This window comes from Schistocerca nitens, chromosome 3, assembly GCF_023898315.1.
Source record: "Schistocerca nitens isolate TAMUIC-IGC-003100 chromosome 3, iqSchNite1.1, whole genome shotgun sequence".
Lineage (NCBI taxonomy): Eukaryota > Metazoa > Arthropoda > Insecta > Orthoptera > Acrididae > Schistocerca > Schistocerca nitens.
The window spans coordinates 547,248,938-547,273,618 of NC_064616.1; the positions used below are offsets into that span (position 1 = coordinate 547,248,938).

Below are 24,681 nucleotides of genomic sequence, written 5' to 3' on the forward strand. Positions count from 1 at the left end.
TGAGTAGTGTGTGAGTCTCAATCTGTGTATGAGACAAAGGGTAAAGAGAAGTACTCGTCCAAGGTATCAGTTGAGGACTCGCGTGTGTGACGCTTGATTCAAACTCTAATACTCTGAGAGACAAGCAAGGTGAGTCATCCGTCTATCCAGCAACGCCACTTGGCTTGCATTGCACAGGAAGACGTGCATATATCCTCCAGAGTTCGTAGTAGGAAAGAAAAGTTACGAAGTGGGGCAGTGTCGTATGAAACTGGGATGAATACTAATTGAAGTGGGGAAGCTGAAAGTGAAGTGATTCTAGCGTTGTGACTATTCTTTATGATGCATTCTATGTATCCAGTGTGATGTATTTCATGTAATTTAAGTATGTGTGGTTTGCATGGGAGAGTAGCAAGATAGGTTCAGAGGCAGTGGGTTATGCATGTTCCTTTCCGTACCTCTCAGTCTGGAGTAAATTGTCGTGATGATGGGTGTGAGAGTCGAAGTGTGAGATATAGCAAAACGATCCACCATCCTATCCAGAAAGTGCACTGTAGCGTTAGATAATTACGAGACCATAGAGAATCACCAATGTAAAGCTATGCCCACTGGGCGGACTTTCTCATGTGTAATTGTTATATCAAATGTAATGCTGTGTGTAGATTATCTTTGAATCATGATAGAATTTATTGGAATAAAAAAGATAGTGAAAAGAAAAAGATTAGTGGCCTTGTTCTTCGAATACTGTGTAGTCATGACATCCAGAATTTATTATGTGTGCGCCATTCATATTCAGTGCGGTGGCCACGTGTTGATCAAAGCCGATGGGTAAGAAAGAAAATGTGTTATTGCCAGAGCGTAGTGAACAATCAGAGTTGTGTAAATTACTAATAGTCAGATGTGCGTGATCAATTTCCGTTGCGTAATATTCAAACAGGAGAATAATTTGTAGCTTAATTGTGGGTACTAGAGCTCATAATCAGTCGTTGATGTTACTCGATAAATAAAAATAAATCCACTCGCTTGGCAGACCACTCATCTTGCAGGCCTCACTGCTTCATGCCACAGTATCAGCAAGGCATGTGGGTGCCTCTCAGTATGTATTAACTTTAGGTGCTCATCCGTGTACATTTGGTGACTTCTTGGCTAGATCTCCGGCACCTTATGCTTATTTACTGTTGCATCTCGTCTTCCTCCTTCTGTTCCTCTTCGCTGTCATTGGTTTCGCCATCACTGTGTGTATCGGTACAACCCTCTGGAGACTGTTGTCTCGCTACTGACTACAGCAAAATTCTGCTTCCGCAAGTTTGCGCGCAGTGGCGTGACGTCACATGTTTTGAACACGCGTGCGAAATTGGCCATTGTCAACTGCCGTCGTCCGCTGTTGCTATCATCTCGCGGTGGTAGGCTCGTACACATCTTCTTCAGCACCGGAATCCAATTATTATTCAAGTTCACGCCCTTCTCCTTCCTATTGAAATTCCTGGCGTGTTTTGCAATCTCTATGGCCTCTCTGTATAGTTTTTCATGGCAACCGATTGTGGTTGCCAGTACTTGAGTCCTATCAAAATAATTGTGGTGGTCTCCTGATCGTAAGTCATGTTCCACAAAAGCCGGCCTCGGTAGCCGAGCGGTTCTAGGCGCTTCAGTCCGGAACCGCGCGGCTGCTACGGTCGCAGGTTCGAATCCTGCCTCGGGCATGGATGTGTGTGATGTCCTTAGGTTAGTTAGGTTTAAGTAGTTCTAAGTTCTAGGGGACTGATGACCTCAGATGTTAAGTCCCATAGTGCTCAGAGCCATTTGAACCATTTTTTTTGTTCCACAAAAGCTGATTTGTCAAGCTGCCCTCTCCTACAATGGCCCTTGTGCTCTTCGAGTCATTTTTTGACAGTTCTTTTTGTAGTACCCACGTACACCTCACCACAACTACGCGTAACTATAAATTCCAGCTTTCTCCAGCTCTTGGTGAGCAGCCTTGGCCCATTTTATGTGTTTTTGTATCTTTCGTGTGGGTATGTAGATTAGCGAGGTGTTTCGATTTTTCAGGATATTTACTATGCGGTCAGTCACGTCCTTAACGAGTGTCAGGAAAACATTACATTTGGCTCAAATGGCTCTGAGCACTATGGGACTCAACATCTTAGGTCATAAGTCCCCTAGAACTTAGAACTACTTAAACCTAACTAACCTAAGGACATCACACACACCCATGCCCGAGGCAGGATTCGAACCCGCGACCGTAGCAGTCCCGCGGTTCCGGACTGCAGCGCCAGAACCGCTAGACCACCGCGGCCGGCAAACATTACATTTCCCCGGCGTTTTAGCATTGTTATAATTTCTACGCTGTGGTCTTAACTCTCTTTTCATATCACTGAACATGTAACCAGTTATGAGAAATGCGTTGGTGAGATGTTTTAATTCTACGACAAGAAGCTCAATTTCACAGGTTTTCCTTGCTATATCCGCCAACTTTTGTATGATGCCTCGCTTTTGTTGTGGGTCGTGGTTCGAATCCCGCCGTAGGTAACGGCTTGTGTGGGTGCGTTTTGGGTAAACCGTGTGGCCCAATCTACCACCTTCTTTCTTGAAAACTAGAACGTCAAGATAATATAACCTTCCGCCTGTTTCCTCCTCCTTGGTAAACTGAATTTTCGGATTGCTTTTGCTGCACATTGTGGGCGACTTTACTAGTGCCAGCATTCGTGTAGCATGCGGGACAAAACATATCACCGAATGGAAAAGCTGCGCATAGTCCTTCACGTCTTCCTGCTATTCCAGCGTTTGATGTCTCCTAGGGTGTTCCTCCACTTGGTTATGCTGGGGATGCAAGGGACATTTATGTCGACGAGTTTGTGATTAGTGACTACCCAGATCTATGAAAGGAGATTTGGCATTTCTGCATACGCAAGAAATCAATATTTCTTTCCGTGTCGGCGAAACTAAACGAAATTTTTCATTTCTAGAAACAGGTAGGAAAAGAAAGATTCTATATAGGTTGAATTTTGCATTGTTATTATTATCATTATTATTGCAGTGTTCCTAGATTGGTTGTACCTTTTCTTCAAGTAATTTTAATTTTGTATGCAATGGCAGCGTCTGTAGAACAAACAATCAATTATTCAGGTTCAGAGCTAACATATTCAGTCTTCGCTAAACAGCATATGTAACCTTGTGGAAGCTCTACTACCGAAGAGCAGAATTCCTGAGGCCAGGTGCCGCGTCATCTCTTCCACTGCGTTCGTAAACAAGAGGAGGAGTGGAAAGAATACCGGATAGAGATGGAGCAGAACTTCACCATCTACAAAGTCATAAGATACTTACCACATTCTTTCTTTTTTTCTTAGCTAGTAGTGTCAATATTTTTGTTGTATGGAAAACTGTTCCCGCAAAAAGGACCCGAAACCTGCCCTATTAGGAAGTTATAATTAGCAAACTTGATGAATTTTTTAAAGAGCGTATTCGTGTAGGAGCTGCTAATTTTAAATTTTCTCTCGCGCGTCGTCGAGCTCAAGGGCATGACTCGGAACTGTAAATTCAACAGCACTTGTGGAGCTTCCTATCAAGAGGAAACGCTTTGCAGTCCAATTATTTAGAACCTTGCAGACAACAGAATACGGGGAGCGATTCTATAGCATCAAAATCCTTGTCGCAATGATATACCTAAATTAATCGACAAGGAGGTAGTATACGAATTGGCGGAAATAGCCTTACATGGTACTGCAGTCACAGAGATTCGTACTAAATGCTCTCCATGTGGTGTCACAGCCAGACACCACACGTGCTAGGTGGTAGCTTAAATCGGTCGCGGTCCTGTAGTACATGTCGGACCCGCGTGTCGCCACTGTGTGATCGCAAACCTAGCGCCACCACAAGGCAGGTCTCGAGAGACTGACTCGAGCTAGCGACTAGACGTACGAAGCCTTTCTCTCTCATTAGCCGAGAGACCGAATAGCCTTCAGCTAAGTTAATGGCTACGAACTAGCAAGGCGCCATTAGCCTTACAGTGATTGTAATTAGAGTCTCACTTGTGTTCACCATAGAGATGTACAAGAAGACATTAAAGATAAGTATATGAGAAGCTCCGTTCTTTTCTTCATAGCATTAATTACGTATCCTGTTCCAGTACTTCACGCCCGTCTGCGTTAGTCTAGCGTGCATTAAGCCACCTCTATCTACAAGGTGTTGGCCCAGCTGCCGACACATCACATGGCGACGAGTCTACAAAGGCTCTTGTGTTTTACTTTGCCCTAATTTCTTTGTGTCATGGCTTCGCCACAATCTCCAGATGTACTGTCCGAATTTTATCGCTTGCAGAATCAGCAGACGCAGGCATTATTGGATGCTCTTGGACAGCTCGTCCAGGGTCAACGTGCGCTGCACACCGATGCGGCCGCCGCCGCTTCATCGCTACCACCGCCACAACATGCTGTTGCACCTCAATTCAGACCCTTTGACGCAACCCAAGAGTCATGGCACGAGTGGTCCCGTCAGTTCGACTTCCACCTAGCAGTCTACAGAATTCAAGGTAATGAGCGGCAGCCGTTTTTGCTTTCTTGTGTCGGTGTGTCCACCTACCGAGTGATAGTGAAGTTGTTTCCCCGGCGCGACGTAGCAACTCTGTCCTATGAAGAACTTTTGTCTGCTTTAGATGCCTATTTCAAGGAAACAGTAAATGTCGTTGCAAAAAGGTATACGTTCTTTCGTACAAAACGTACGGCCGGTCAGACTAATAGGGAGTGGGTTGTGACATTGCAAGGACTTACTAGGGAGTGTGCGTTTGACTGCGAATGTGGACTTCCTTATTCAGATACTATGGTGCGTGATGCCATTGCACAGAACGTTTCTGATGTTCGCATACGGGAACAGATTTTGAAACTAGTTAATCCCTCCCTTCAACAAGTGATAGACATATTGGATAGGCAAGACACACTTGACTTTGCTCAGGACTCATTTGCAACTTCGCCGGCAGTGTGTCACATTCACCGGCCCGCCGGGCCTGCTGCACGGGACGCTCAGCGGCCCTCGCGCCCGTCAGCGCAGCGGCAGCCTAGCTCGCAAACACGTGCGCCGCGTACGCAAGCTACTGCAGTGAAATCATGCCCGCGGTGTGCAACTAGACATTCGCGTGAAAATTGCCCGTCACGCCAAGCTATTTGCTTTTACTGTCATAAGAAAGGACATGTCCAAAGTGTTTGTCAGAAAAAGCTCAGATCAGACACTCACACAAATTCCAGGCCCTTTGCTTCGCGCTGGAATCGAACCAAGGAAACTCAGGCTCGTGAACCTTCGCCCATGGATATTCATGTAGTTCATTCCACCCCATCCGGTGACAGTGTTCATTCCACAACAAGTGTGCGTCGACGTCGACGGAAGTCCCGTCATGTCGCACGTGATTCTGTCCCAGTGTCTGTTCCAGTTGCACAACACAGTCGCTTTTGTCGTCAGCAGGACAATAAACTTTTTGTAGACTTAGACTTTGCACGCAAAGTGATACCATTCCAGCTCGATACCGGAGCTGCAGTTTCATTGCTCAGTCACGACACGTACACCCAACTGGGTAAACCTCCGTTGCGTGCCGCAAATGTTCAGCTCAATAGTTACTCAGGCCAGAAAATACCAGTGTTAGGACAGTGCAGCCTTCTTGCAACATACAAGGGACAAACAAAACTTGTGTCATTTTACGTTCTTCGTTCTTCTACTGCAGTGAACTTGTTTGGTTTAGATTTATTTCAGTTGTTTAATTTGTCTATAGTAAATCAGGTCCTCTCAGTGAATCAGACTGTGCCTTCCGCCAGTGTTGCTAGTCTATGTGAAGAATTTGCGGACATTTTTGCACCGGGCCTTGGTTGCGCTAAGAACTATGCAGCACATTTGGAACTGAGAGAGAACGCGCAACCGAAATTTTTCAGAGCGCGCAATGTTCCCCACGCATTGCGTGATGCGGTCGCAAGAACATTAAACGATTTAGAATCTCAAGGTGTAATTGAACGTGTGCAGGCTTGTCTCTGGGCCTCACCCTTAGTAATTTTGCCAAAACCTTCCGGTAAATTGAGACTTTGTGTGGACTTCAAGGCAACTGTGAATCCACAACTTGTGACTGCAACTTTTCCTTTGTCCCGCCCGGAAGGTCTTTTTGACAAATTGTGCCCGGGAACATATTTTTCAAAGTTGGACCTAGCAGATGCGTACTTGCAAATACCGGTGGACGAAGAATCCCAGCGCGTCTTGGTGGTAAACACGCATCTGGGCTTGTATCGCTTCAAAAGACTGCCTTTCGGGTGTGCATCCGCCCCTGCATTGTTTCAGCAATATTTACAAACTATTTGTGCGTCGGTCCCTACTGCTGCGAACTATCTGGACGATATTGTGATCTCCGGAAAGACAGAAGCCGAACATTTGCAAAATCTCCGAACATTATTTCAGGTCTTGCGACAAAATGGTCTTCGCTTGAGGAAGGACAAATGTGTGTTTTTTGCTCGGGATTTACCCTACCTGGGCCATGTAATAAATGGCCAGGGGATCCATCCGAGTCCGGAGCACCTCCGTGCCATACAGGATTTGCCGTCACCGAAGAACTTGAAACAGCTACAGAGTGTGCTGGGTAAAATAAATTATTATCATAAATTTCTGCGCAATGCTTCTTCCATTTCAGCTCCGCTTCATCGCTTACGCCGTCAAGGTGTTCCGTTCGTCAGGACGACGGAATGAGAACGCGCCTTTCGCCAGTTGAAATCGGCGTTGCTTTCAAATACTTGCCTTACGCCATTCGATCCCCGAAAATCCCTTTTGTTGATGGTAGATGCATCGGATTTCGGGATCGGTGCTGTGCTTGCGCACAAAGATGGATCGCATGATCGCCCTATTGCCTTTGCGTCAAAATTGCTCTCATCTGCGCAAAGAAAATATTCACAGATAGAGAAAGAGGCTTTCGCTCTCGTGTTTGGTGTTACTAAGTTTCACGATTTCTTGTATGGTCGTCACTTTACCATCATCACGGACCACAAACCTTTGACATCGCTTTTTCATCCGAACAAGCTGGTACCTCCGCGTACGGCGCAGAAATTCATTCGCTGGTCTCTTTCTCTCTCGCAGTACCGCTACGATATCTTGTATCGGTCCACTGCTAAGCACGGAAACGCTGATGCGTTGTCCCGTTTGCCTGTTGCTGAGGATAAAGCATTCGATTCTTCCGAACTTGCTTGCATGTTCATTGATGCGGAAACCGATGATGTGGTCGAATCGTTTCCGATTGATTTTCGTCGTGTAGCTACGGCCACAGCTGTTGACCCTGTCCTTGCTCCCGTTTTGCGTTTTGTTGCTACGCAATGGCCCTTGTCCAAGTCATGGATCGAGGATCCGCTGGTTCGCTGATTTTTTGCTCACAAGGACTTTTTGTACTCCGTGGTGTTTTGTTGTTGCGTTCTGATAATGATCAGTCCCGAGTCGTGGTCCCACGTTCGTTACAGTCCTCTGTCTTACGGCTTCTTCACCACGGACATTGGGGTATAGTGCGTACGAAACAATTTGCTCGTCAGCACTGTACTTGGTTCGGAATCGATGCTGCGATTACGAATATGTGCTCCTCTTGCGTGGCGTGTGCCGAACAACACTCCGCACCGCCGCGGAAATTCTTTGCATGGCCGAAAGCCGCTTCCCCTTGGCAACGCTTGCACATCGATTTTGCTGGTCCATTCTGGAATGCTCGTTGGTTGGTTGTGGTCGATGCTTTCAGTAATTTTCCTTTTGTTGTCCGGATGTCTTCCACGACGTCTTCTGCCACAATCCCAGCCTTGTCTGCTCTCTTTTGCATTGAAGGTCTTCCGCAGAGTATTGTTTCCGACAATGGCCCACAATTCCTGTCTGCAGAATTTCAGTCATTCTGCAAGGCCAATGGTATTCAACATCTGACATCCGCGCCGTTTTCGCCTCAGTCAAACGGTGCCGCGGAACGATTGGTCCGGACTTTCAAGTCACAGATGTTGAAACTGAAAGAGTCGCATTCTCGGGAGGACGCATTATTGCTCTTTTTGTCCTCGTATCGCTCTCAGCCCCGCGATGGTCGCTCGCCGGCTGAGTTGCTCCATGGTCGTTCTCATCGAACCTTGATGTCTTTGCTGCATCCGCCACATCAGGTTCCCGTGCAGCGGCAGACTCCTGCTTTTGCTCCTGGCGACGTTGTCTTCTATCGCACCTATCGCGGTTCACGGCGTTGGCTCGCAGGGCGCATTCTTCGCTACCTCGGCCGCGCGATGTATTTGGTTTTGGGGGCCTCTGGTGAGGTGCGTCGGCATCTCAATCAGCTGCGCCTCTGTCGTCGCCCGGGTTCTGCCGCTCCCCGTCTGCTTTCAGCGACGGAGCCGTCAGGTCAGCACCCTGGGGACCCATCTACTGGCTCGCCTCATCCCCAGGTGTTACCGACGCTGCCTTCCATTTTGCCTCATGGCGTCGCGCCGCCGCCGCAGCCGCCGCAGCCGCCTCCGGCGCCGCCCGCAGTGGACGCTTCGCTGCAGCCGCCACGCGCCTCCCTGGGTCACGCGCCGCCGACCGCTTCCCGTGACCAGCTGTCCTCCACCATGGAACTCTTGCCCGCTCCGGACCAGATGTCTTCTTCGCGCGTCGGATTCTCCGACCACATGGAGGTCGACCCTTCGGCCCCTCCTGTCTCTTTACGGGCGCATACACCGCATGTTGACGTGCACCCTGGACTAGGTTTTCAGGCGTTTCCTAGCTCCCCTCGGACCGAATGGCCGGGTGCGGGTGGCACAGCCTCGCCTGTTGTTAGGCTCCCCACCTCATCGCATACGTCAACATCGGGTCCTCCCCACGGCGGGCGGAAGCCTTATCTCACGACCGTTCGCCAATTTGCGGGGGAGGAATGTGGTGTCACAGCCAGACACCACACGTGCTAGGTGGTAGCTTAAATCGGCCGTGGTCCTGTAGTACATGTCGGACCCGCGTGTCGCCACTGTGTGATCGCAAACCTAGCGCCACCACAAGGCAGGTCTCGAGAGACTGACTCGAACTCAGCCCAGTTGTACGGACGACAGAGCTAGCGACTAGACGTACGAAGCCTTTCTCTCTCATTAGCCGAGAGACCGAATAGCCTTCAGCTAAGTTAATGGCTACGAACTAGCAAGGCGCCATTAGCCTTACAGTGATTGTAATTAGAGTCTCACTTGTGTTCACCATAGAGATGTACAAGAAGACATTAAAGATAAGTATATGAGAAGCTCCGTTCTTTTCTTCATAGCATTAATTACGTATCCTGTTCCAGTACTTCACGCCCGTCTGCGTTAGTCTAGCGCGCATTAAGCCACCTCTATCTACAAGGTGTTGGCCCAGCTGCCGACACATCAGTCCACATCGTGTGGCTTTTGTTCACAACAGCTCAAGCCAAGCGAGTTCTTATGGCATGAGGCGCGTCGCCAATTAAACTGATAAATTCACGGGCTCTGAATTCTTGTGTCAAGTGTTATGTCATGCATGATCACAAACACTGTTTTATGCATAATCACAAACACTGTCCGAAATTAGGACAAATGTAGCAAGTTGTATCTGCAGAAGAAGCGCAAAGCAAACTCTATTAAACTCAATCCACACTGGTGTCCTAAATTAAGGCAAAAAACCGTTATTTCCCTGTTCTGTGGCTAATTCGCGATATAATCATACAAACTGTCAACCAGATGTGCGTACGAGCTTGTTCTGCAGAATGGAATTCCGGTCAATGGACAACCATGCCAACGATGACGTCAGGACATTATGAAATGAGGATGTGTTTGCTGGGTAATCTCACATCCACAGTCGCTGTGTACAGTCACAGACGGTGTAGTGTGGCACACTGAAGATGCCTACCAGACTCTCCACGGTGGAGGACCATACAAAGAATGGAAGCAGGTCAGTCGCATGCTCATGTGGCCCGATTGCTTAGTGTGAATCGTTCTGTTCTTTATCGGATGTGGCGACAGTTTATAGAGACAGAAAATGTATCCCGGCTACCAGGGCAGGGCCGACCTAGTGTGACTTCGGAAGAGAGGACCGTCATTCGGCTGTAAGGGCACGACAGTACCGCCTTAGTACTGCACGGCAACTGGCATGTGAGCTCGCAGCATCGGCTGGACGTGTTGTATAGAGGCAAACGGTGTGCATAAGGCTTCGGCAGAGTGGCCTTTATTGCCAGAGACCTCATGTGTCTACCTCTGATTCGTCTTCACAGAAGCGACCATCTAGAGAGGAGTCATCAACATGCCACCTGGACGGTTGAACAGTGCGCCACTGTTGCTTTCACAGATGAGTGCCATTTTGGTCTGGTGAACGATTCTCGACGGATTCGCATCTGGAGGGAACGTGACACATTATTTCGGGACCAAAATATTGTGTGGAAAGAGACCAGAATCGAGGAGGATCTCTAATAGTGTGCGCAGAGATCATATTTACCGCTCGAACTCCCTTTCATGAAATTTTGCGGGTGAATCGTCTAGGTTTAACAGCTGTCAGGTATCGTGAAGAGATCGTGGGACCTGATCTGCGGGTGTCGCGAGGTGCTGTGAGCCCAGACTTTGTATTGATGGCCGATAATGCTCGACCACATAGAGCACGGCTGGTTGATGTTTTACTGGAAACGGAAGATATTGCAAGCATGACGTGGCCTGCTTGCCCACCCGATTTGAATTCCATATAGCATGTCTGTGATGCACTAGGGAGGCGGCTTGCGTCACGTCTGCATCCACGCCTGCTCTCCAAGACTGCGAGCAGCTGTGTAGCCAGAATGGGCGTTATTCTCTCAACGTGCCCCGTCATTGTCAGGCCTGTATTACTGCCACATACGGTCACACCCCATACTGAGCACATTAAGTAGTTGTCGAAATGTATGTGCAAATCCGTTAAGTTGGAAAAAAGGAAGAGCGTTTTTGTCTATCGTTATGCATATTGCAGTTGTTTACGTTCTGAATTCTTTGCTTTATTTCTGCTTTACTGTCACTCATTTATACTTTTTTGTGACAAAATAAAAGCAACTTTGCAAAATATCTTTCTCTAATTTTGAACACCAGCGTAGATTTGAGCAAATCGAGGGTACTATGATCTTACATTTTGAGTCTTTACTCCCTCATCCTGGCTATACTCACATGAACCGTAAATAAATCCGTAAAACGCAAAATTTGGTAATTTAAATCAATATTCCTCACATGGACGAACTACAGAGGCTCTGTCTCTCACAAAAATATTAAAGCAGTCTTACAAAAGTGAGAACTGGCAGTTACATTCAGAGAACAATCCGCAAACTATTCTTATCATTACAGCATTGCTATCAGTCTATACCAGTTCTGAAAGATGCTGGTGCTTCAGTCACTCTGATTAATGAAACTGCTTACGAGATACAGGGACACTCTCACAATAAAAAAATCACTTTTACGCCTTACAACCTACAACGGCGACAGTTTCTCTGTTCTTGGAAGATGAAATTTGTAGGCGAAATATCGAAGTATGACAGTACCAGTGCTATTCACAGTAGTTCGATCACCATCGAGTACCAATATCTTTGGCAAGGATACTTTTGATTGGTTAGCATTAGATATTTATGACAAAGCGCATTCTGTTGGTACTCAAATATCGAATGCTAAAATTCAGCAGTTGTGTGAAAAATATGTAGATTTATTCAATGGTACATTGGTATATGCAAAGAATTTTCAAGTGCACATTACGCTCAAAGACAATGTTCAACCAAACTTTCACCGCGCACTTCCGTTGCCTCACGCCATTCACAGTGAAGTACCTTCTGAACTCAAGAGAACATATTGGTCTCTTGAACCCTGTTTTTGCTAGTACAAAAATCGAATGGAAAAGTATCCTTTGTACTGACATTAACGCTCAGTGGTTATGGTTCTTTTCCGCTTCCGCGTTTTGAAGACCTAATGGATCACCTAGAAGGTGGACGACTCTTTCTAAAATTGATGTAGCCAATACTTCTGAGCCTCCCTTGGATGCGGAAACGAAGTAATTTATGGAGGTCAAGAAACACGTCGAGCCGGCCGCGGTGGTCTCGCGGTTCTAGGCGCGCAGTCCGGAACCGTGCGACTGCTACGGTCGCAGGTTCGAATCCTGCCTCGGGCATGGATGTGTGTGATGTCCTTAGGTTAGTTAGGTTTAAGTAGTTCTAAGTTCTAGGGGACTGATAACCACAGCAGTTGAGTCCCATAGTGCTCAGAGCCAAACACGTCGACTTGTATTAGTACCAGTGTCTTCCCTTCGGAAGCAGATCCGCTCCTAAGTTATTTAGCGCTTTCTTGAACAAGTGATGTTGAAAGTTCCGTCATGTTAAAATTATTTGGATGTCATCATTGTTGCCGAAAAAATACCGGAACAGCAAATCAAATACCTGGAACCTCTTTTCCAAGTATTAACCAATGCAGGGCTTGAGTGTAATTTAGAGGAGTGTTCATTTTTAACACTGAAACTGGTTATTTGGGACCGCTCAAGAACGTAGAATACAGGCAGTTCTGGCCAAACCGACCTACCATATGAAATTTATTCCGAGAGCTGCACAAATTGCTACTCCTTATATGATCTTCAGCGTAAAGGCATCCCGTTTCAATAGAATGGAGAATGCGAACATTAATTTTAAAAGTTTAAAGATGCATTGCTTAGTCGCCCATGCCTTAACTCGATCCGCTAAAACAAGTGGTGCTTGCAGCTGATGCATCATCACATGGAATAGGAGCAGTCTTATGACACATAGTTAGTAGTACTGAAAGCCCCATACCACTCGTGTCTAAGACTTTGAATAAAGCCGAAGTCAACTGAACTAGACTCATATGGAAAAAGAAGTCTTGTTAGAAATCAGCAGAAGGAAACTGCCCATCGTCCTGTGACACAGCGTCCAAACTCACACACTTTGTCTCGCTTGCCTATTTTAAAATATCTGGAATTCGATGCATCAGAAGCTTTTGATCAATCTAATCAGCAAGCACTGCAAGCTTTCCCCATGGATTGTCGGTGGATTACACTAGGTACTGAACGGAATTAGTCATTACCATTGCTCAAGTATTACATTCTCATGTACCAGTATGCAAATACTATGCGCAATTCATAAAACCTTCTGCTTAGAACGTTATAATTTTATGAAATGATAATTAAATAGACACCCTAGCTGCAAGCAGGCGTTGATACACTTCATTGGGGACATGTTGAAAATGTGTGCCCCGACCGGGACTCGAACCCGGGATCTCCTGCTTACATGGCAGACGCTCTATCCATCTGAGCCACCGCGGGCACAGAGGATAGTGCGTCTGCAAGGACTTATCCCTTGCACGCTCCCCGTGAGATCCACATTCACAACATGTCCACAACACTACATTCGTAGTGCGCCTAATAGATGTTTGCCCATCATACTCATTACTCGTGGCAGATTAATCTACCAAGTCCCGTACGAGTTCGGACATAGCGTGTGCGTTCGCACAAGAAGGTCGAAGGCCGGGAACCCATATTTTTTTAACTATATATATGACGGTAATATCTGTTCCCGAAAGAACAGTTACCGTGGATGACCATGCAGCTTTGCTAGAAATGAAATGATAATTAAATAGACACCCTAGCTGCAAGCAGGCGTTGATACACTTCATTGGGGACATGTTGAAAATGTGTGCCCCGACCGGGACTCGAACCCGGGATCTCCTGCTTACATGGCAGACGCTCTATCCATCTGAGCCACCGCGGGCACAGAGGATAGTGCGTCTGCAAGGACTTATCCCTTGCACGCTCCCCGTGAGATCCACATTCACAACATGTCCACAACACTACATTCGTAGTGCGCCTAATAGATGTTTGCCCATCATACTCATTACTCGTGGCAGATTAATCTACCAAGTCCCGTACGAGTTCGGACATAGCGTGTGCGTTCGCACAAGAAGGTCGAAGGCCGGGAACCCATATTTTTTTAACTATATATATGACGGTAATATCTGTTCCCGAAAGAACAGTTACCGTGGATGACCATGCAGCTTTGCTAGAAATGAAATGATAATTAAATAGACACCCTAGCTGCAAGCAGGCGTTGATACACTTCATTGGGGACATGTTGAAAATGTGTGCCCCGACCGGGACTTGAACCCGGGATCTCCTGCTTACATGGCAGACGCTCTATCCATCTGAGCCACCGCGGGCACAGAGGATAGTGCGTCTGCAAGGACTTAACCCTTGCACGCTCCCCGTGGGCAAACATCTATTAGGCGCACTACGAATGTAGTGTTGTGGACATGTTGTGAATGTGGATCTCACGGGGAGCGTGCAAGGGATAAGTCCTTGCAGACGCACTATCCTCTGTGCCCGCGGTGGCTCAGATGGATAGAGCGTCTGCCATGTAAGCAGGAGATCCCGGGTTCGAGTCCCGGTCGGGGCACACATTTTCAACATGTCCCCAATGAAGTGTATCAACGCCTGCTTGCAGCTAGGGTGTCTATTTAATTATCATTTCATTTCTAGCAAAGCTGCATGGTCATCCACGGTAACTGTTCTTTCGGGAACAGATATTACCGTCATATATATAGTTAAAAAAATATGGGTTCCCGGCCTTCGACCTTCTTGTGCGAACGCACACGCTATGTCCGAACTCGTACGGGACTTGGTAGATTAATCTGCCACGAGTAATGAGTATGATGGGCAAACATCTATTAGGCGCACTACGAATGTAGTGTTGTGGACATGTTGTGAATGTGGATCTCACGGAGAGCGTGCAAGGGATAAGTCCTTGCAGACGCACTATCCTCTGTGCCCGCGGTGGCTCAGATGGATAGAGCGTCTGCCATGTAAGCAGGAGATCCCGGGTTCGAGTCCCGATCGGGGCACACATTTTCAACATGTCCCCAATGAAGTGTATCAACGCCTGCTTGCAGCTAGGGTGTCTATTTAATTATCATTTCATTTCTAGCAAAGCTGCATGGTCATCCACGGTAACTGTTCTTTCGGGAACAGATATTACCGTCATATATATAGTTATAATTTTATTACATACTTTTAACGATGAAACGCGAGTCATGATTCTCATATCATTGCGGCAACATGTTTTGAAACTGTTACGTAGAGGACATACAGGAATTGTTCGAGCGAAGCTAGTAGAGGGCCTGCATTGTAGATGGCTCTGTCTCGACAAGCCCATAGAACAGATAAGTGCCTACTGTCACGCATACACAAATAACTACGCAGAGCCGCACCAGGGTTTTTCAATTGGCGTCGACCTTATGGTCCTTGCGGAAGCATCGACACTGAGTTTGATGGTGCTTTCTGAAACATAATTACCGGGGATATATGCAGTGAATATCTAATACTCGCTGCAACAATGAATTTTACAATTAGTACCAGCACTACAATGGGATAACAAAATGGGACTCGTCACATCCCAACGGCACCACTATCTCCTCAATTTAACTGCGAAACCAAACGTTTCGTTCGTACTTTCACGTTCATATTTCCAAAACTCGTGCTTCGCACTCGAGGGAAACTGCTTTTTAATTGTTTCGCAGGGCCTATAGCTCTCTGCCTTTTCGTGATACCTCACCGGCAGGGTTATTACATGGTCGTCGTCACTGCTTTGCATCAATTTCAACCTCGACAGTCTAGTTCAGACACGAACTTCGCAACGAAGTTCTTCACGAAGGACAAAGTTTTCTATCGTGTTTTTAACATGCATCAAAACTGTAAATCAGCCATCGAAACTCAGGCGACTGGTAGAGCTCATTATACCACTGGAGGCCCATCAGATACCAATCGACTACACCAAAATTACCTTTTGGTGATTTTTTTATACTGCGATAAACGTTCACGTTTCAGAAACGCTACCCGCATCGCAGACTGCTGCCCCGAGGAGATGTTGCTGGTGCATGACGTGTAGATCCTTGGGTCGTCAGACGACTCTACCATGGGACGGCCACTGCCTGCCCACGCAGCCGCCGCCACCTCCACAGCCGCTGGAACAGCATCCACCGCAACTCCCAGCGACGCAAGAGGAGGACGTAGAATGTGCATGAACTGCCAAGCCCTCTGCTTTCACTGCAGCACCGATAGTCGACCAGATTCTTGCCGCTGCATAGGCGTCCTCCCTCCAGATTTTTTGAACGTTATTTGGGACATATGCAGTTTTATCAGCAGCACGACAATACAACATACACCTTGTTCGTCGTCTTTACCCGCGCTATGCAAAGAGGGTTTGCAATGTTTTCTTTTTTTGCGGGGGGGGGGGGGTGGAGGAGGGAGGAGTGCTGTACCGACTGTACCTTCGTCTGCTGCCCTCGGCACATCACGCACTGACCTCATCTACGCTGTCAGCTGATAGAGAGGTCTCGAAGCCGACAGACTCAGAGCTTGGCTTTACGTTATGTTACGATTATCTTCATATTATCATATCGAACGGACAACAGTGCTATGAGTAATTTCCGCCCCGAAAAGGACTGCTACGACTGCCAGTGACTATTGTAAATCCAATACTAGTGGAATAGAGGGAGATACAGCAGAGAGACTACAGGATACAATGCTATGTATGCTTTCTAGCAAATATATTGTAAACAAATAATTTATATTTTAGTCCTTCTACCGTGTATGTTGAATTCCGAAGGGTTCATCCATCTCGTTACACTGCAGGAAAGACAGTGAGTAAAATGTGGACACTCTCATTTTTCTAGATAACATCAGTCATGTTCACAAGTAGTGGGAATAAGAGTGAACGAGGTCAGTCGGCAATGTTGACAGATTCCCCCACCCACAGCCCCTCTGATGTAGCTCAATTGCCTTACATATAATGTGATGGAAAATTAGAAGAAATATTGGGAAACTGAAAATAGCCAAACAGTGCCACATATTTTTCCCACCACTCTGATATCACTGTGGAAGTATCCCACTAGACGTGAGCGTCAAACGGTGGGAATTTGAAAAACTAATATGAAAAATAGTCTTAATGATGCGAAATTGAAATAACCAAGGTGGTGACCTGGAGACATGAGTGCAGCCTGTAAGACATCAGAATCGTACGTAGGTCATCTGGCGTTATGAGAACACTCTGCATGGTTGTCTGGCCATTTAGGTCGAAGGTGGTGGACCAAGGGATACACATCGTTTTCCGATATCGTAGGTTGTGAGTTTACGATCATAGCCTAATGGTAAAATGGTGGGAAATTCAAAAATCCTTGGATTCAACCACTCCTGTGATACTACAGCTCTGAGTCCACTTGTCGCGAGTGTAAGTCCACTTGTGCTATGCTCATATTTAATGTGTAAACAATTTCCTCCACCTTTCTAACACTGTAAAGTGACACTCTAAGCTTAAAAATTGCGACAGAACAAGGACAGCAACAACTGCATCTTTTTTTAAACAAAAAATGTAAGGTAGAACTCTGTTCTGTGTTCAGAGGGTCAATGTGCCAAGTCCTCTCTGGTAACGTATTCATAAACGTGAGCACCATGGCAGATGGCTGCCGTAATGTCTCCAGATGACTCACCACAACCAACTGACACGCATGCTGTGCAGTGGAAATGGACGCTAAAAATAGTACCATCTCGAAGATACCCGGGCCACATTATGAAACTTTCCAGCATATTTGGCTGACGGGCCGCAGCCTGCCTGTGCTGACATGTCTGTACCTACATTTTGGAAGTGTTGACCAAAGTATGTTGTTTATTATGGCTCTACTGTCATCCTCACAGCCCCTCTGGTGACAGAAGACAAGAGACGTAAGTTAAAAGAGCGGAGAAATTTGAAATGGTTAAAAGCATACCTATGAAAATTTTGCGACTTTAATGTCAAAATCCAGTCTGTGGTTACACAAGGGTAACTGAACCAGCGATCCTTTATTACAACAGGTCAGTTCTTCGCATGCCTAGAAAAGATGGATCCATACACTGGTTCTTGACTCACAGCAAATCAATACAATAACACAAACCCGGACGGACTCATCAGAGACACGCGTTTTCACGAATAAGGACGCTCACATCAGTGAACCTCCAAAAAAGCTATTGGAAGATCGAGTTACACCCACCATGACGAAAATACACGGTTTTCCTCTGGTTTGGTCACAGTTATCTGTTCCAAAAACAGCATTCAGGGTGACTGTGTCATCTTCCTCCTTCGTATGAGGGTTCAATACCGTAATCCCAGAGAGTTTAATAAAATACGTTACGCTTTATGTAGACTTTGTATTGATAGGGAAAAGTCGTGGGACGTGCATAATGAGGCCCTTGACTAATTATTAGAGTATTCAAGAAGCGAAATTTTTGGGGCATGTGGGCGTCAGTGTCGAGAAATTACAAGCCATCCCACATTATGCGGTACCCGTCTCAAGACAAGGAGGTCCATATTTCTTGAATTAACTAAGTCCATAAGAGATTTATCGAGAACATCATAAAGGACCCCAACCTTGATCCACCTAACTGTCAAAGATGTAAACTGGTACCGGAATGAAGAGACGCAAAGAGAGTTTAAAGCACTGAATTAGGCATTAATAAACGTTCCGGTCTTGGTCCATCCGGGTTAGGAACTGGAAGAATTACTCATCTCTTCAAGAAAGTGGAACCAGATGGCACAATACTCCCATAGACCATTGCATTCGCAATTGTTTTGAACAACACCAGGAGGAATACCGATGTGACGTAGTTGGAGCCTCTCGCAAATGTACAAGGATTTACTAAGTTGTGGTATTTTCTGTTTGGTACATCTACTAACGTATTTTGCAGTCTTAAGGCTCTGCAGTGCAATGAAGTTTATACTTGGGCTGCTGACCCACTGAGTAGGACTAAAATGAGGAAATTACAACAACTTATCTGAACACCGTCTTGATTTGTCTGCATACCATTTGGGAACCACAATGGTGTAACTGTAACGAATGTTGCCCATTAATACGATAAAGACCCCGTACTTAACGAAGTGAAGAAAAAATGAAACGATGGAAACCAAGCGAATATTCACCATTTATCTGTGGTTAAAAATTGAGTTTTCATCTGAAAACTAAGTCGGGTAGATGATAATTGCATGCTGTGTAACCTAGAGGAATTCATAAACAATAAGAAGTGGAACACACACTTGAGTTGGATACACTTTAATACGTGGAAGGGCTACAGCGAAATGTGGGAATCTGCATATTCCAGTGAGATGGAAAAGAGATATAGAAGGGTTTCTGCGTCCTGAAATTCCTGCCAGGAGACAAAACTGCCAATTGTTTCACTCAACAGTTAATTTTTTCCGATTGTGCTGGTGATATTATGGGAAACTGCTACAGCCGGCTTGTCTGGCCCTTTACGTTGAACACAACATGGATTTCAACACGTGTTGATGGACTTCCAAGTTGGTGACTTTTGTCCCTTTGAGTAGTGGCATAACAAGGCCTGTGACCACGGCGTTTAGGGATAAATTACTAAGAGAAATAGAGAAAGTGGAGAAGGTCATTTTCAACAGTAGTGCTGTGCTGTTAAGTTCTGGTCGCATAGATGACTGAATATATTGCTGTGGAGGAAGATTAAGGCCGTCTGTTCATCTCGGTATTATATGTCTACCAATGTGGCACAAAGAGTTATGAAGATCTAAGAAAGCTATTCCGACTCTGTTGCTAAAGACAACGTGGGGTCTGGAATATCTTCCTCAAAGTGTTTAAAAATAAGGTCAATGAACTGCCACGCGATGCTGTGGGGTGGGTGCCATTCTTTACAGGAAAAAAAAGTGACCAGCTGATATGATTAGAGAATCAATTCAATCTCCTACTGTGTGGAGAAACTGGCATTCAGAGATTATAAGATTGGTAATGGAGAAGAATATCGTTGCTGACAAAAGCACAAAGATCATCAAAGGTGTGTGTCATGTCAGATGGATCTTAAGGGTGGACAGAAGATGTTAGTCAAATCACAAGAATTGTTGAAGAGACACAAGCCTCCTTGCAGTATTTTCTTTAATGTGTTTTGCCGCCTATTTCGAGAATGAAGGATATTACATCCGAAAGTCGTCGACGTGGAAATATCAAATATCAAAAGGTTACAAGTGGCTCTACATTTATCGAAGCTCCAAGAGTTTTAGAGAGGGATGTGAGTGGGAATTTGGCAGACAAAGTGTGAGAAATCTTTCCAGGATATTATAATAACGAAGTATGTTCTTCTGCTATGATGAGGTGCAAGGTTTCCAGTAGGAATAACTTGACATTTTGTGTTATCATGTGAGCTGAGCTGTGCAGATTTAATTTCCTCCTTGAATTTTTGTTGGTGGAATAGAGTTGGCTAAGTCACATGTGAGGAGGCTTGACTGAAACCTTCAGAAGAAATTCTGTGGGGATCGCTATGTTATGACAGATTTTTCATTAAAATGGCTGGTACAGAAGTTGCGTTGTGCATATGAGCTACCAGATGCCAAAGTTGTGTGGTGCCCACGCATGGATTGCCAGATACGGAATTTACGCTGTGCTAATGTATTTATTAGCAGATGCAGAAGTTGCGGTGTGCTGCAGAACTGGCCTGACAGATCAGGGAGATCAGTGAATCGTAGGGAACTGAGGTGGTTTAGGATTTGTGGTGAAGATACTTTTTTTCAGAAAGGAGTGGTTCGTTCAAAGATTTTAAGGAGGGTGTCGTGGAGAAACTACAAATCTGTGATGCATCATGACCAAAGATGCCAGAGGCTAGTTCGAACAACAGAGGAAGAAAAAGACAGAGGCATGGACACAATATGGGATCATTTTGCCCCATCAGAAGATATTTATTAAAGAAGTTCTTAAATGAAGGATCGGTCAGGTAAGATATGTATTTTGACACAATGTTTTAAGGCAATCCGAAGTGAAATTCTTATTATAATGTTTTATTCTAACTGTGAAAACTGTATTGATTGTTATTGTTATATTTAGAATCGTGTTTCTTTCGACTAAGTGTAATGAAAAACAATTCATTTGCTTGACTTTTCGTTATCGAGATGATGATTTTTTTTTCAGGATGGCCAACACAAAAGGTAAAAGGTCTACTGCCATCTCTGCTAAAGGGTTAGTTTTCATTAGAGTGAGGTCTCGCAGGATGTGGGTACAGTGATGTTTGCATACGTCTGGTTAAGGTTAACCATTAATACGCGCTGATCAGCTGATAGATTAGGTCGGAAATTGAACGAAGGGTAGCGGTTTGAAGGGCGCAGGGGGAAAACTGCCGAGGCAAGAGACGAGGGAAGAAACCTCTTCGATTTGGGTCGGGTTGTAAGAGCAGTAGCGGTTTTCTTGCTGCCTGCGACAGGTCACGGAAGGGTGGGTAGTGGGTATCATGCTGAACCTTTCACGTTGTGCGGTGCTGTTACTCGGAGGCTGCCGCTGGGTGCCGGTGTTGATTTCTCGGTCAGCGTCAGCATACTTGTAAAAGTTAGGTTCATCATAGTTTTGTGTCCGATAGGTCATATATCAGATTCACAATGTAGGGCGATGTTGGCGGTTATTTTGTGCGTCGGTCTCCCTGGTCGGCTTTAATAGCAGCTGGCATATCCAGTAAACGTTACTGATATGCAGGGGCTTGCCGACGTTTGTCGCTTGGGAGTTTGTATTAGCGTGCCATAGTTGATTATGCCATACCTAGTAATGTATAACCACCTATGGCAAGCTAACATACACCAACAAGAGACAAATATAAATTAAATTTTCTCTGTGTGCTTACTTGTTGTCGAGGTTGTAAAGGTGCTTATGCATGACTTGATTTCCTATGGAGCAGGATGGAGGACACTTGATGAGGAAGAGGAGAGTTACAATCACAAGGAGTGAGTATTGAAATAGTATTGGAAGTGGATAGGTTACCTCTTTGTGTATAGTAGTTAACATGTGGAAGTGTAGTGTAGCTGGCACGGGATAACACGATACAGTGTAACTAAATGTTTGTGGTACCACAGTTTTTACTTATTATGTTGGGCGATTAACATGTGTTTGGCGGGTATCGTACCATCTAATCATGGAATTGGGAGGTTTGTGAATCCATTTCCTGTCCCTATCATAGGGTGTCTTATTTTCCTGAACCTCCATGAGATTATCCTATGAAAATTTTTTAAAATCCAGAATCAGTTTTGAGGTATCTCAAATATGTTCTACATTTTCTCTAGGTGGAAAACTGTACATCTCATACAAGTGATGGAACATTATAAGGCTCTGTCAAATGAGCTTCCAAATTCTGTGTACCCTTTAGTGTTTTTATACTATGACGTGACACTCCTAATGTAAACTTCTATTTCATTTCATTTGTTCTTGTTGTAAATCTTGTATTTCACTCTACGTTTTGTGTGTGACTGGGGTTATGTCAAAGGTCTCTCGTGTCAGGCATGCCTTGAAAAACACTCTTCTTACTATTATGAGGCTTTGTAGGTCGAATTCGAAAGATACGGCCTGACTTACGGCTGAGATGAAATCATTGTTCTCAGACGACCTTGTTTCCATTTCCCTTGTCGGCCACACGGTGGAGGTTGCTGCCACTGCTGATGTACACGCGAGGAGATCCTTCCTCGGCCCTAGCTGCTTGAGGCTCCGTGTAAAAAGTACCAGCATAGCGATTACCGAGGCGAACGGTGGTTCAAAACACATGATAATCCGTCTCCTCACTCGACCATATGTAAACACGCTGACAGAGCAGCGACAAGCTGGTCTACCTGTGGTTATGTGGCCGGCGATTGCATGAACAGTTGGAGCTGATCGACTTCCTGATGTCATATGAACAGTTGCTTGGGGGCATGAGCTATTATCAAAAGGTTCCGAACAAGTTCATCGCAGAGAAGGACTTGAAAACCGCTTAGTCAAGGGGACTTACTGTGAGAAGGAAAACTGAGAGACTTGACATCTATCTGCGGAGAGATGAAAAACGGAAGGGCAAGTTGTTCTTGGTATATATACATATATGGTGCAGCGTTATCTTAACAACAAAATGCTTCAAGGCTGTTACGGTCGCCGTTACGCAAATGCTGCAGTAACTGCAACTTAACGAAGCTTTATGCGCACGTGTCGTTTCCAAACACACCGGCCGTTCTTTGAGGAGGCTGAAGTACACGGCCTGCCCGTCTTGTAGACTTCAGAGTCATATTTCCGGACTAATCGACGTTTCCTCTATCGGGGGAAGTAAACCGGCATACTGTAAAAATTTAGAGGTCGCAAAATGCTTGTGTCGTAATCGAACATGAAAGAGACTCACCGGAACGGTATGTGTTTTGTGCCGTTTCTGATCACACAGTTTATGGACCTTTCTGTGGCAGGAATGTCATACTTGGACATGCCTCATGCGTGAAGAGTGAGCACATGACGATCATTTTCTGCCTACAGTCAGCTTGTGCCTCACGCTTGAGTGTTAATGATTGTTAGATGAACTCACTCACAAGGATAGATGAGAGGGCAATCACTAAAACATAGTGGTAGAAACTATGAAAATGAGTCAAACTGGAGCTCATATTATGTGATCATTAATGAACAATACTATTCTTGTGGAGCCACAGTGAATTTCAGGACGACGGAGTCTGAGCTATACTTTATAGATGGAATAATATTAGATGGTGTCTGATATGTGCTGGAATTAACTAATGAATGTATAGAGCTGGAGAGAGCCGAGAGGCTGCACTTCAGGATGCACGGAGGTGAGTAATATTTCGACTGATGTACCGAGTCATTCAGCAAGAAAGATTTCAATGGTTTATTACTGACGAACTGTAAAAGTAGATACACATAGTGCATGTGTATTGGATAGAGGAAGGTTCAAAGTTTTTTCCACAGCTACGTTGTTGCTTGTTTGATCAACACGGAGACTTCACCACAAGCGAATTCATTTTATGTGTCATAATTTGCGCTCATTCAATCCATGGTTCAAGCGCAATGTGCATTCCTCTGTCGATTGAGCCTCAGCACAAGCAGATTTATGACTTGCACACAAAACTCTCGGAAGTTGATTACGTATGCTAAGGAGAGAGCACTTGCCGGCTACGCACGTCTGATAAAAATGACTAGGTTGTCAGAGATGCGTTCACACGGAGCACTCTGAAGTCTACAAGATGGGAAGGCCGGAAACTTCAGTCTCCTCAAACAACGGTCCCGTGTGTTCGGAAACGACGCTTGTTCACGAAGAGCCATAAATTGCGGTTACTGCATCATTTACGTACCGGCGACCGTAAGAAAATATACTAGTTTAGCATTTCAGTCTCCAGGATATGGCAGGGGATACTTTTTCCGAACTACTCATATTTCCGGACGAATCGGCGTTTCATCAATTGGGTGGAGTAACCCGCCATACTTTAAAAATTTATGGGTCACAAAATGCTGGTGTCGTAGTCGAATATGAAAGAGACTCACCGGAATTGTTTGTGTTTTGTGTCATCTCTGTTCACAAAGTTTATAGACCTTTCTGTGGCATGAATGTCATATCTGGACATGCCTCAAAATTGGATATTGCGTCAACTTCACGAAGATTCCAGTCATTTCACTGTTACGCATGACAGAGTCTAGCTTCACTATCACCATGTGGTGCAGAATTATCTTAACAGCAAAATGATATAACCTTCGATTTGAAGAACTGGACAACAAGCCCTTTTTCATTGTTTTTGGCCTTCTAGGTCAGTAGACCTTACACCATGTGATTTCTGTCCGTGACGATGTGTAGAAGACATAGACTTTGTCGTATCTGTGGCAGCTACTCTTCAATAACTTAGAAATCGAACTGTTGAATCTGTCGATTCAGTAACCAGGGACCTGTTGA

At 45.4% G+C, this 24,681-nt stretch overlaps 4 non-coding genes across 4 annotated transcripts; 1 reads left to right on the plus strand and 3 right to left on the minus strand.

Moving 5' to 3' along the window:
- Nucleotides 1-13,171: 13,171 nt before the first annotated feature.
- Trnat-ugu (transfer RNA threonine (anticodon UGU)) lies at nt 13,172-13,246 on the minus strand. The gene has a single exon. It is a non-coding gene; the product is annotated as a tRNA-Thr (tRNA).
- A 370-nt stretch (nt 13,247-13,616) lies between these two features.
- Trnat-ugu (transfer RNA threonine (anticodon UGU)) lies at nt 13,617-13,691 on the minus strand. Its single transcript has one exon. It is a non-coding gene; the product is annotated as a tRNA-Thr (tRNA).
- Nucleotides 13,692-14,061: 370 nt separating this feature from the next.
- Trnat-ugu (transfer RNA threonine (anticodon UGU)) lies at nt 14,062-14,136 on the minus strand. Its single transcript has one exon. It is a non-coding gene; the product is annotated as a tRNA-Thr (tRNA).
- A 160-nt stretch (nt 14,137-14,296) lies between these two features.
- Trnat-ugu (transfer RNA threonine (anticodon UGU)) lies at nt 14,297-14,371 on the plus strand. The gene has a single exon. It is a non-coding gene; the product is annotated as a tRNA-Thr (tRNA).
- Nucleotides 14,372-24,681: the final 10,310 nt, after the last annotated feature.